This window comes from Triturus cristatus, unplaced genomic scaffold, assembly GCF_964204655.1.
Source record: "Triturus cristatus unplaced genomic scaffold, aTriCri1.1 SCAFFOLD_291, whole genome shotgun sequence".
Lineage (NCBI taxonomy): Eukaryota > Metazoa > Chordata > Amphibia > Caudata > Salamandridae > Triturus > Triturus cristatus.
Window position 1 is genome coordinate 121,188 of NW_028188092.1, and position 13,402 is coordinate 134,589.

Genomic DNA, 13,402 nt, shown 5'->3' on the forward strand with positions numbered 1-13,402 from the left:
TTGTACATTCACACAGTGTCTTGTGTGCATGACATCCTAGTAAATGTCTAAATGTCCTATGTCTGGTTTCTCCACTTGAAGTGGTCCATGGGGGCTACACCTCAAAGACTCCCTCATCCTTGCTCCCAGGTCTGGGTTCTGTGCTGTGATTGGCACTCAGATGGAACACCCCACAGTGCATACATACAATTGCACTTTGGGGTACATTGTTACCCCTGTGCTGGCACCTCACTTCTATTGGCGAGAGGATGATACTAGACATCAGGGGTATATGAGCAGTAAAGGATAGCGCCAAAACACTTGGGGTCACATATTACCCCAAGAAGGTGCTGGTGAATTTCTTCATCAATTCCTTTAAGAGTGTTGTACTTTCAAACACTTTCAAGAAGGTTCACTGTATTGAGACGAGATAAAGCTTGACTAGAAATGTCCTTCACTACATGTGATTGCTGGAATAAACTATCTGAGTTTCAAACGTGCATCCAAGCTACTAAAGGTTTGTTAACCATTGATTCTACCTCTTCTCTAATTAATAAGTAGTTTTTTTTTTTAACAGCTGAATAAGTTTCTTATGAAGACACTCTTTAAGACACCGACTGGGGAGAACATATTCTTTGACATGCCAGCACAGTATGACATTCTAAACTGGGTTAAATTTCCCAATGGATCAATATCTGGCATCAAGGTTGGAAGCTTTGACCTTTCAGCCCCACCAGGTCACCAACTTTCAATCACCCAAAGCGCCATCATATGGCACTCTGAGGGGCCCAACCTGCAGCAGGTGAGTGTGAGACTCTGTCCTGAGTACATCTGCAAGTGATATTCCAATCAGGGGCTTTATTGTCCGCACTGGGCTTAAGTTACCTCATGCTCTGTTACTGTAGATATAACAATGTCGAGTAAAGTTATTGTTGACATGTCTAAGTAAATATGTATGTAATATACCTACATATCATGTGGAGACTTATATTCAGAAAACATTCATAAGCAACTTGTGTGAATGAGGAAGTGAGTAAATGAATTAGTGAGTGAAGAAAAGTGTGATGTTTGAGTGGAATGTCTTATAATTAGAGTGTGTGAAATCTACCACACCCACATGGGCGGCGCAGAATGTGCCCGACCAACATCACAGGTGATGTTTTGTATTTAAAATAAACAAATAAACAAAACACATAGTTTCTTGGATATCACTCAGTGTTAAGGATTCCAAACTCCCATGAAAGTGCCAATGAAGACGCACTTGAAGCTAGAAGCCCATTTACCGCTTCAGGAGGCCAGATATCTTCTCCTGAATGCTCGCTTTGTCACTGGAGGGGCAGTGTGTAGGGCTCTGGCTTGTCCTGGGTGAGGGCCCTCTTGACTTGGGGACCTTTGTTGGCCTGGCGCAGGGCCCTGTGAGGGCTCACCTTCTTGGGTGTGTGAATAATCTCTGACTAGACCCCAGGTTAGTGCTCCGGGTGCCTCTGGAGTAGCCTCCTCCTCTAGGCTCCATTAGCCATCCTGCTGTGTCTCAATGAACTTGGGATGGGTACTGTAGGCACTAGGAGGGCTTCCCTGCATGGCTGGATTAAGGCTCTGGCATGCCTAGGGCTGGGAGACCCTGCCCTGAGCACAATGATCCAACCAGCTGTGTCTCAAAGTGCCGGGGTGGCGACCCATAATATCCAGGGGAGTCTCACTAGCTTGGTTGGGTTGAGAATCTCTGACCAGGCCGCAGAATGAATGAATGTATGAAAGCTTCCTGCCCTGGACTCCATGTTACAGCTGACCGTGTCTCAAAGTGCCCAGGATGGACTCCAGCAGGCCCAGGAAGGTGTTCCCTGTCTCTCTCCATTATGAAACCGTGACTGGGACTTGGGTAAGAGCTGCGACTGGGCCTGTGGTTGAAGCCCCTTCCCTGGCCTCCGTTCCGGGCCCGCTGTGTGGCAACTTACCCAGGATTCAGGAGCTGCAAGCACAGGGAAAACTCCCTGCTTGGCATTGGGAAGAAGCTCTGACTAGGCTCCTGGTCTCGGTTCCTGTTGGCCCGAGGTGGGTGGAAGCCCCCTGTTCTCCATGGTCAGCTGACCATGTTTCAAAGTGCTTTGGGTAGGACCCAGCAGGCCCACAGAGGATTCTTCTGCCTTTCTTGGTTAAAAACCTCTGACTGGGCCTCCGGGCAGCGCTCCAGCTGGACTGGGGGTTGGAGGCTGTGGGACCCATGCTCCCGCGGGATGTGTCTCAAAGTGTCAAAGAGATGAGGGAGATCTCTACTGATTGGCAACGTTAAGAGGTTCAGATTGGGCCCTGGCTCGATCTCTGGCTGGCGCTGGGTTGGAAGCCCCTAGCCTTGGCTCCTTTCCCTGGCCTGCTGTGTCTCAAAGGTACTGCAATGAGGTCCCACAGGCCTGGGGAGTACTCCCCTGCTTGTCTTGGTTAAGAAATTCTGACCGGGCCCTCGGTCTGAGCTCCATCTGGCTCTTGGTAGGAAGCCCCCAGCACTTGGCTCCATGCTCCAGTTGTCCTTGCCTCAGAAAGCCTAGAATGGGGTCCGGCAGGCTCCGTGGGAGACAGCGTTTACAACACTGGTAATACCACGCGGGTTGATAACAACGCGGACGTTACATCGTCTGCGTTGTTACCACACATGGTATTACATCGCAAGTCGTTTCAATGACTTGCGCTAAGTGGCATGCAACACCAGGGAATGTGTTGGATTTTAAACCCAACACCTTCCCTGCTGTTGCGCTAACTGGAGTAGGAATAGTAATTTATACTATTCCTAAGTCCAGCGCGCCATCTAGTGCAAGTCATTGAAACGACTTGCGATGTAATGCCATGTGTAATAAGAACGCGGATGATGTAATGACTGTGTTGTAAGCTACCGCGTGGTAACACCATGCGATAAAACATCACATATTCACCCCGAGAGGTCTCCCCTGCTCGGCCAGTATATTTAACTCTAACCACTTCCCCTGGTACTAAGCTTCATGAGGCCCCAAAACCTGGTGTCTGGGGCCCAGATCGGTCTCCAAGAACCCAGTCAGAAGGGTCCTGTTGTCAGGATTGGCCAGGTGAGAACCCGAAGAGTCCCTAATTACTGTTATGCAGGCTGTAAAATGTGCAGGTACCTTTATTCCAAACTCCGCAGAGCCATTTCCCTTAAGTTGGTTTCGTTATGGCTACAATTACTTCTTTACTAGCAGTCGCGGAATTCCAAGATGGCCTCCCGTGATTGTAGCTTAGGTTGCAGGTCTAGAGTGTTGGCTGTTTGTCAACCGCAGATGTTCTCGCGCTTGCTCTCGTTGAGCGCTGCGCATTTCAACTGAAGTTTTCTGAGGAGAGGCAGCGCTTTTGTTCTCGCTGCCCTCAGTCTACAAGGAAGCCCGTATTTTGAGTGACAGTTTCCTGTGAATTGGAGCAGTTGTCCAGAACTGCTCCTCATTTGTATTTGGTTAGAGAGTTTTGGTCTCTTTGCTTGCTGGAGCTTTGCTTGAGAGAAATTCCCATACCAATTTGTGAATACAGCAACCTTTGGGGTCACAGAAGTTCCTATTCCCCTGGAGGTTTTGACTTCAAGTAAGTTGCTTATATCCAGCATTTTCACAGAGACTATTGTAGATATGCAACACAACTAGAGGGAAAACTATATTAGATACTTCAGAACTAGTGACTCCTTATTACAGCACATTTACAGAAAGGACAACAACAATAAGAGACATATCACAAGTATTTACAGGAGATAGCAAGAAGCAATACTTGAGGGTCGATTCCGAGAGCTGTTTGTAGCCTTACTGTGTGACCGACCCGTACCCGGAGCCGGTCCGTCCTGTTGATGAAGTACGATGCGCATAACTGCCAAAATCCCGACCGACACATAGGCTGTGACTCAAGTTCCAGTCTCTGTCCGAGCCATAACTCTTAACACTGAACCGAATCGCCCGGAAGCAGTATCCATAGCAGTTTCCGCCCTGACAAGTACGATGCGTACTTCCTGCACGCCGGACGGGTCGCCACGTACGGAACATCACAGCATCCGGAAAAGAAGCCTATCAGCTACGATTTGCGCCATAAATCAATCCACGGCTACGAGACGGACCAGCTTGCAACGGGTATGAGACGGAGCAACAAGCAGCGTGCACGAGACGAACACATCATGAATCCCATCGCGCAGGTCATACCAGTACTCTACATCTAAAACCGGATCAGGAACAGACGCGGACGGTGCAGACGGTAAGTCAGACACCCACAACAAAACAAATGACACGTACCCGCAAACTGTCACACACACTAAGGGGATCCATATCCTGGCCACTAACAACAGGCCACCTTAGGGGTTGTATGGCCAGCACTACTGCCACCCCCACCCATAGGGATTATGTTGCCCATCACCACTGCAACCCCCACCCTTAGGGGACCTGTTGCCCAGCACTACTGCTACCCCCACCCATAGGGGACCTGTTGCCCAGCACCCCTGCCACCCCCACTCATAGGGGACCTGTTTCCCAGCACTACTGTCAACCCCACCCATAGGGGACCTGTTGCCCAGCACTACTGCCACCCCCACCCTTAGGGGACCTGCTGCCCAGCACTACTGCCACCCCCACCCATAGATACTGCCACCCCCACCCCACCCATAGGGCACCTGTTGCCCAGCACTACTGCCACCCCCACCCATAGGGCTTTTGTTGCCCATCACCCCTGTCACCCCCACTCTTAGGGGACCTGTTGCCCAGCACTACTGCCACCCCCACTCATAGGGCTTACCTTGACAGGCACTACTGCCACCCCCACCCATAAGGGACCTGTTGCCCAGCACTACTGCCACCCCTACCCATAGGGTACCTGTTGCCCAGCACTACTGCCACCCCCACCCATAGGGGACCTGTTGCCCAGCACTACTGCCACCTCTACCCATTGGGCTTATGTTGCCCATCACCACTGCCACCCCCAGCCATAGGATGGGTGATGCACCATACATCCATCATACTCCAACATTAGCTATGTCAGCAAAATACATCCCCCCTAACATCATGACAACAGTGTGCAGTCTGTAACAAATGCCCACAACAGTGATTATGACTTTGAACATACATTGTAACTACCATCACATGTGTGACCAAAAAATGAGTGTGGCCTACACAAGGCAAGCATCACTAGCACTGTGGCAATGTAAAAATAACACCCCCTGACTGTGTAGAACAAAAGTTAAGTGTGTGGTTCTAAACTGCAGCAAAAGTCAAGCATTGTGGTGATGGGGTCTAAACCCCCCCTCATCACAGTGACCAAAATGTAAGTGTCATCATGGTCAAAGCTACAAATGCCAAACAGCATGTATGATTCCTGGTCCCAACACATGAAACACTTTTGTGGCAAATTAGTGGCTGTGTCCCATACCCACAGAGATGTGGTGAGGCTAACAGTGCTGTGAAAACATAACATACTCTCGGCCATGTGCAGACAAGCACCACACATGGGGGCTGACAATGCATACAGTGTACAATGACACAAAAGCAGAAGTGACCATCACAAAGCATATACACATCTTGAAAATAGACACACTAATCAAAACAACCTGTGTAGACTGCAGGTGTCAGGTCACAAACTCCCATTCCATGCCAGCAATGGGACCTAACAACCAGGATGAATGTGCAGAATGATGTGATATGACTCACAGGGACAGCAGGGTAAATCACAAAAACAGCATCCAGACAATGGCCCACAACAGCAATACCAATGCACTGGTGCAGATGCACAAACACAAACAGGCAACCTCACACTGCACATCTGACACAACATGTGTGTGTGTGTCTCAGTATCGCCAAGCAACTACACAACACATGAGGGGGGCTGAACCACAGTGACACAGATGTGGACACAGTGCCATACAAAAGTAACCCATCATTGGGACCCCCTTAGTGGGCAATCAGGCATTGTGAGATGAGAGGGAGCACAAAAGACACATGTGACACAAGCTGGAATGAACACAAACTAACACAGCAAGAGACTGACACACAACAGCACTACACACAGGGACCAGACATTGGGGTGACACAAGCATGCATGACACCTCCACTGTAATGACAAAGGTAGATGTCGTGCAAATTGTGAAACCCAGACATGTGTCCTGTGCAACAAACGTACATCACATCTACACAAACACAAATCACTCAGCATGGCCCATCATCAATGGACAAACGGGAGCTAGGGGACCATCCATGCAAACATTTACATCAGTCCACCCTCAACACCACACACCCTGAACTGCACCAATGTGCATCTGTGAAGCCCATATGGACAGGTGACATTGCACATGCACCCATGACAAACACAGGAATGTTGGGAGGAGCTAAAGTGCACAGACTCAGCACACAAGGACAGTTCAGAACCCTGGTGAATGACAGACATACTGCACAGTATGCGGTACATGGCCATGATGTCAAAGCACACGCAACCTTCAGAATACCTGCTAAAGTCCCAGGATAATGCAGAAGCCAAGGCGAACCACAAGGCACACATGCTGACACCTGCAAACATTGCAGCCCTGAACCGGACAAGTGGGATCAGTCACACACACATACACATGTCTCAATCACTGAAAGGTATCACCTAGGGACAACTACATGATATTGCGAACAAACAAGTGCCTTGGGGACCCCTGACTGTGTCCCATCTGCGTCTGACAACATCATCCCCACTCAGAACGGACAAATCCCAATGATGAAACACCAATTAAGAGTAGTTCGCTTGCAGAGGGTTCAGAATGCTGCAGCCGGGCTGCCAGTAGCACTCCCGAAGTCCAGCTCAGTTGCTTTTCGGCATCCCAGGCTGCACTGGCTGCCTGTTGAAAAACGCATCCAGTTTAAGGCACTGTGTGTGGCGCATAAAATCTTGTCTTGTCAGGCCCCTGTGGGCTTGTCCAACCTGCTCAAGTTTTATGTTCCGCAACGCCTATTGAGATCGGCGGGCCGTGCCCAGGTCTGTATTCGCCGGGTCTCTAAAGCTAGAGCAGGCGGCCGTTCCTTTCGAAATCTGGCGGCCAAACTCTGGAACTCACTGCCTGTCCCTATCAGAGTAATTCAGAAGCACCTGGCCTTTTGTAAAGCCATAAAAACCTGGCTTTTCTCTGGCTCTGTTAAATCAACATCTCTTTAGCTAACATCTTATTTCTGTCTCCTGGTCGTCTGTCCCGGTTGGGGTCGCGCTGGGACGACCCGTCACTGGGGCAGCCATGCGCGCTACAAATCGGACTAATAATATTAATAATAATAATAGTGTGTCATGCACCCACACATCTGGTAGTCCATGGCAAAGTTGTGGGATAAACACAGTACTACTCAGCAAGCAAGAACAACAGGAACATATCAAGGCAACACTGCCTGTGTATGAAAAGTGATGTGGACACACACAAACATGCTCACACAACACACAACATGGGCTCAGGCTATGTCACGGAACAACACACATACTTGAGGGGACCCACCTCCTGTGGAAGCCCAGCTGTGCCAAACATAGTCACAGCACATCTCAGTCATGTCAGCAGAACACTTGGTCATTCAGCCATCACAATGATGGCTCTGGTCACAACAGCCTGGGTACGGGAGTGTCCCTTAAGTCATCTGCACACACTCACAACATATGTCTAGCAAGTTGCACAGAGGACCCAGTTGCTCCTACACCAATGATGCCCACACCTGTAGGTCCAATGGTCATGTGCCCAAAGTCAGGGAAATATACAAATAGGACAATGGGAAGCACATTATATGTGCATGTGTGCAAGCCACAAATGTGACCATGCAAATGAAATGTTCACAGAAATGTCCACAAATTGATGATCATGACACAGCCAGTTAGCTACAAATGATGACATGGATACCGAACAGAATAGGATACATATCTCATGGACCTCAGTATTCAACAGTGGAAATCAAGCATTACAGGTGCAAGGTCATGCTAAACATCCTCAACATAATGTACTGCTAAATCAAGTTCACAAGGATAAAGAAAAAATCTTTATTCAGCAGATGACAATTTCAACGTCCGTTCAAAACAAAGGCCAATGGCCAGTCCATTATCAAATGACAAGGAGTGAACTTGAGTGACAACTGTCACACTTTGCTTGCCTGCACTGCTAAGGACAGGGGACATCCCCTCAGAGGGGCATGCATGGAGGCAGGCCAGGCACCGCAGGGACAGGATCAGGGCGTGGCAGAAGGAAGCAGTGAAGAGGTGGTGGATGCAGGAGAGTCACTGGCAACTGCAGTGGAGCTGACTGAAGTGGTGGGTGCAGTCACAACTGTGGGGCACAAGTCAGATGGGGTGGGTGCCGGCACAACTTCAGTGGGCAGGTCAGATGGAGTGGATTGGCTCCCCACTGCAGTGCCCAAGTCAGACAGGGTGGTCGTGGACTCCACTGCAGTGCTTAAATCCATGTGATCGGAATGGGGTGCAGGTGAGGTCGGCAGGACAGAGGGGGGGACATGGTCCCCACATCAGTGGCACTAACCGTCTGACCGAGTGTGGAGGAGCAAGTGGTAGGGGGGAGTGCCTCAGCATTTTGGAGATGGTGTATCTGTGGGTGGGGGAACCTGGGGCAGGGTGTGGCAGGAGAACCTCTGGAGTGGTGGTCTGGGAGATGAAGGATGGAGACTTTGTCGTGGAGCTGCATGGCGGGGGTGGGGTCTTGCTCTTTTGGCTCTGGGGGACTTGCGGGTGGGGGCCTCAGTCTGACTGCGCCTGGGGGAGGGTGTTTGGGTGTGAGGGGCACTCCCCTCTGTGTGTGGGGACTTCCTCTTACCCTTGTAATCTAGATCTGGTGGGTCGGTGGGGAAGAGGCCAAGGTCACAGAGGAAGAGCTTCTGTGGAGATGGGGTTGCAGGTGAGGCAAGGGAAGGGGGCTGGGAGGGAGAGGTTTCAGAGGACTGCGGAGTGGTTGTGGATGACTGTGTGTGTGTCTGCAAACCATCCCCTGCGAGTGTGGTATCAGTCCCCTGCACTTGCTTGTGTGCACGTCTAGACCTTGGTTTGGGTGTTTGTGTACTGCCTGTGTCTGTGGCTTTGTGAGAATGTGCAGGTGTGTGTGTGCTTGGGACAGGTAGGATGCTAGGAATCGTTGTGCAGGGGTAGGAGGGGTGTGGGACTGTTGGAGGAGGTACACTGCTGCCATCAGGGAGGAGGCCACGGACTGATTGGTCCTCTGTAGGGCAGACATACCCGATGAAATGCCCTCCATGAACGACACCAGTTGGGTCAACAGACTGGTGTGTGCATGGAGGACACTCAGCATTGATGTCTGCCCTACATGGATCTGTCTAAGTAAGTCCACAGACTGCTCACTCAGGGCAGCAGGGGACACAGGGGCAGGGGGTGTGGTGCTTGGCACAAAGGAGACATGCTCCCAAACACGGGAGACTCCACGGACCTCTGGGATGGTAGCCGATGGGAGGGTAGTGATGGTGGTGGTGGTGGTGGTGGCGGTGGCGGGTACAGCCTCACTAGCTGGGGTTTGGTGGCTGCTGACACATGCCTCCACAAAGGAGTCATCCTTCAAGCAGCTGTGGCCCTCAGCTGGGATGGATGGTGCTGAGGACTCCTCGGTGTGGCTCCACTCAACCTTCATGCCACTGGGTCCCCCCGACTCCTCTCCTTCTGTCCCAGTCAGGCTCTGTGGCTCCTTCTGGTCCGTGGAGCTGTCCCCTCCTGTGGCCGTGGATGTAACTGTATAGAAATAGGAAAAAAGAGAACAACATCAGTCACCTGCACTGACTGCACACACCACAGTGAGTACATCACATCACAGGGCAAGCCCTGGCATCATCATCTGAACACAGCTTAAAGTGCCAACACTGTTTAGAATAAGCCAATTGTCATTCTCACCATCAACCATGGCACACATATCCCTCCTGGACTTGCACCCATATGTCTGTTGCATGTTGGATGCTAATATCGCAATGTGCCGACATGCACCACCCACACATTTGTTGGACATGCAAGTGAACATGTAGGAGTATGTCACTATACACAGGTGTCCGGATGAAGGGATGGCCAGAGACTCATTTCACATGCTTGCGATGCATGCCAGCAACACACACTATGAGGCACTCATGTCCTGATGGGCAAGACCACAAGGGGGTGCATGGAGCACACTTGAACACAATGCAGGATCACTCATAGCAAGTTAAATGCCATGGCACTGGCATGCATGGAAAGTCAGTCAACACTGTCTCCTGTCACAGGGGCAGGGCATCCAGACAACAACAGTATGCACTGTGTCACAATCATAGCTCAGAGGTAAAGCAAACACTGCAGATGACAAGTGCACTTGCCTATCCCCTGCAAAACACGATATCCAGGACCCAGAAGACCCCACATCATGCAAATCAGATATATGAGTCTCTGCGAACACAACTCCCTGTACATTAATGAGTCTCTGCGAACACAACTCCCTGTACATTAGCACATCACAGTCTGCTGTGCATGTAACGCAGCTGCCTGAAGTGCACAGTTGAATACACCATTGTGCGCTGTCAAATTATCACACACCTATATGTCACACAGGTCTTGTTTCTCATAGTCACATCTCAGATGTCCTGCTGACCCTCAAAATCATGAACACCCCAGTTGTACGTAACAGGACGCCACACCATAATGACACAGAGGCAGAAACCTGAAAGCACATGTCACTAAGCACAACCTGTAAGTTGATACACAGGAGTGGGATAACAGAGTGTTTCTAAAAGCCCTTGATTAGGCATGACTGCCCAGGTCTACGTGAAACAGTGTTTGGCCCTGGACAGTGGTCAGGTGGCTAAGCAAGTGTGACATACTTGATATACATACTCCTGAGGCCCACAAATTGGAGTCCCCTGCTGCATGGGTTTGTATGAAATACCCCAGCCACATGTGGCGACTCAGACCAGCAATTGGAACAGATATCAAAGGCACACACAGATCACATGTCAGATCCCAGGTATTGGGTAAACAATTGACCCACCCATGAAACACACAACAGAGTCACGGGAACAGATGCTGTCCGGAAGCTGAAGCATAGCTGACTGCCGGGACACAGTGCCCTAGTTACACAAACAACAGACTGTAGAGGCCACACCTGTGGAACAGATGAGGAGGGTGCAACACACAATTGAGGGACCTGAGTATTGGACTACAAGACCTATGTAATGTGTACACAGATTAGGCATGGACTTACCCCCTCCTTGCTGCTGTCTGGCCTTCAGCTGCCTATCCAGGTCCGGGAAGATCACCGCCAGGATCCTGTGCATGTGGGGGGTCAGGGTCCAGTGTCCGCCCCTCCTGCGTGGAGGTGACAGCTTCAGCTGGACTCTTGCAATCCTCCGAGTCCAATCCCGAAGGTCCTGCCACCTCCTCTGGCAGTTGCGGATCCGGCGCTTGTAGACCCCCACCGAACGAACTGCCAGGGCGAAGGTCAACCATATCTCCTGCTTCTGGTGGGCATCAACTTGTGAGGATGACAAAGTTAAACGTCCATTAACACACAAGCCCCATATTTGTGCTGCACACATTGGGATATACATGTCATCATCACAAAGGGAGATGAGTGACAGAGGTAGTGCACCCATGGAAAAGGATAAATGCCCTGCATGTCTGACATGTTAACAATGCCTGGGAAGTTTAAGCAAGCACAAATGCACTTTAGCAGCAGAACACCTGTTCATTACATGTACCTACACAATTTGGCGGATGAAAGTGCTCAGTGAGAATGCTTGCCACTGGTGTATACACTGCTAGTACTGCTAGTCAGACAACATGCATAATTAGGAAGGCAGTGGACTGCACACTCACCTATTCCCCTGGTTTCCCATACAGCTTGCTGTACTGTGGAAGGAGCCCGTCCAGCAGGGCCTGGTTCTCTTCCTCAGTGAAGGCTGGGGCCCTCTCCAGAGTACGTGCCATAGCAGGAGCCAGAGGATGCAGAGACAGCAGCAGTGGTAGCAGGGATGTGGTCCAGCAGCATGTAGTGCAGGCAAGTGGGCACCCTGGGGTCCAGCCAGCCTTATATCTGTGCTGCAGAGGCAGACTCTGTGCCACCCAGTGATAGGTCCAACACGGTTGCATTCTATGAATCTGGCCAATCCATGGAAATGTACGACTCGTACACGTCTTCTGCATCGTTCAAATCTTCACTTTCATAAAACCCTAGGAATTGCAACATTCTTGTAGGCATCAAACTGAATTTCCAGCACACAGCTCGTACAAGTTTTGAATCCGCTCCGTCTCCATGACAGTCCAGAGCCAATGGGTGCGCACGGATCGGTCAACTGACTGTACAACCGGTATTTTGAAAATACACATGCATCCGTCTCCATACGATCCAATGGCCAAGGCGTACGCCTGTCTCGCAACATGCCTGCCCGACGCGCAAGCATGATAGTCACCCATGTCGGAACTCATTGCAGTCAATGGCAAAGCGTACGCACGGCCCGGTCATGAACCGTGCAATGCGTACGCATTGTCACCCGCGTCGGACCTCATGGCAGTCAATGGCAAAGCGTATGCACGGCTCGGTCATGAACCGTGCAATGCGTATGCATTGTCACCCGCGTCGGACCTCATTGCAGTCAATGGCAAAGCGTATGCACGGCTCGGTCATGAACCGTGCAATGCGTATGCATTGTCACCCGCGTCGGACCTCATTGCAGTCAATGGCAAAGCGTATGCACGGCTCGGTCATGAACCGTGCAATGCGTACGCATTGTCACCTGCATCGGACCTCATTGGTGTGACTATCTGACTGCTTCAACACACAATTACTTGCCAGGGACACATGTGCACACCTACCACACTACAGCATTGGCCACACAGTGTCCCATGGCATGTAAGGCTTCATTCCCTGTGTGTTGGGGGGGGCAACATTTGGTTTGTTGTGTGGCACTTTTGTTCAGCCACGCCCAGGCTGTGCACATGTTCATGGGGGCATAATCCTTTGTGTGTTGTGCACATTACCACTGTGATGTGCAACTGTACAGTAATGGGCATGAGTCATGGAACACAGTTGTAGGATAGATATGTTTAGAACATGTCACATACACCCTGAGTCCTGGGGGTGATGACATGTACGTCACAGTGAGACCTGTAGCCTCAATTCTGATGTGCATGCACAGTCTGTGTGCATGTTGTGTCTCAGACGTGGATGATCAAATGTGCCCAATGGGAGACAGTCTCTATATCCATGTGGTATGTGCAGCAACCTTGATGGTGTGTGTGTGTCTAAGAGACATACATGTAGGGCCTGCAGAGACAACAGTGGCCACTTCCTGTGGGACTCACGCTTGCCTTGTGGCGTGTACGTGATACACCATGTCATACCAGTGTTGATGTGGCAATACAGGGACCCTGGGTATCTGCATGGCAAAGATCTGTGATGCCTGGGAGACATCAGGCCTTA

General features: G+C 50.6%; 1 pseudogene; it reads left to right on the plus strand.

Annotated features, from left to right (window-relative positions):
* The first annotated feature begins 613 nt into the window (after positions 1–613).
* LOC146769595 (vomeronasal type-2 receptor 26-like) overlaps positions 614–13,402 on the plus strand; it is a 140,159-nt pseudogene continuing 127,370 nt past the window's right edge.